Here is a 474-nt window from a genome sequence, read left to right as displayed (position 1 = left end):
AAGTAATCAATACTGTTGTTTTCTGCTGTTATAAAGGTTATATTCTTCTGATTCAGCTTGGATTGGCTTTTCCCTGGGTGCAAATCAAGGTTTTGTCTGGAGTGATGGATCACCTGTATGTAGTACTTCATAGTTATCACGAAACGTTTTACTCGATGTCTTTCTCGGCCTAATTATGTGTATGTCAAATAACTGTGATCCAGAGTGATTTTGAGAACTGGGGCTTTGGGGAACCAAATAACTACAATGACAATGAACACTGTACAGAAGTTAACTTTAACTACCGACGGCGCTGGAACGACCGGTACTGCGATGCTTACAATAACTGGATCTGCCAGATAAGCAAAGGTAAAGCTGACTCGTCTCATTAATAGTGATTTGTGATGGTACATTAGAGCTCTGCCCCACTGTTTATTCTTCCTTCATGGTTTTTGTATTTTCAGGTGTGACTCCCAAACCTGAACCTGCAATAAC

General features: G+C 40.3%; 1 long non-coding RNA gene across 1 annotated transcript; it reads left to right on the top strand.

Annotated features, from left to right (window-relative positions):
- Positions 1–36: 36 nt before the first annotated feature.
- Positions 37–474, top strand: LOC109954413 (uncharacterized). The gene is made up of 3 exons (XR_002274116.1): positions 37–115; positions 204–348; positions 444–474. It is a non-coding gene; the product is annotated as an uncharacterized LOC109954413 (long non-coding RNA).

The sequence above is a fragment of the Monopterus albus genome, unplaced genomic scaffold, assembly GCF_001952655.1.
Source record: "Monopterus albus unplaced genomic scaffold, M_albus_1.0 scaffold9157.1, whole genome shotgun sequence".
Taxonomy (NCBI): domain Eukaryota; kingdom Metazoa; phylum Chordata; class Actinopteri; order Synbranchiformes; family Synbranchidae; genus Monopterus; species Monopterus albus.
The sequence above is the reverse complement of the archived record's forward strand: the minus strand, read 5'-3'. Positions and strand labels throughout refer to the sequence as shown.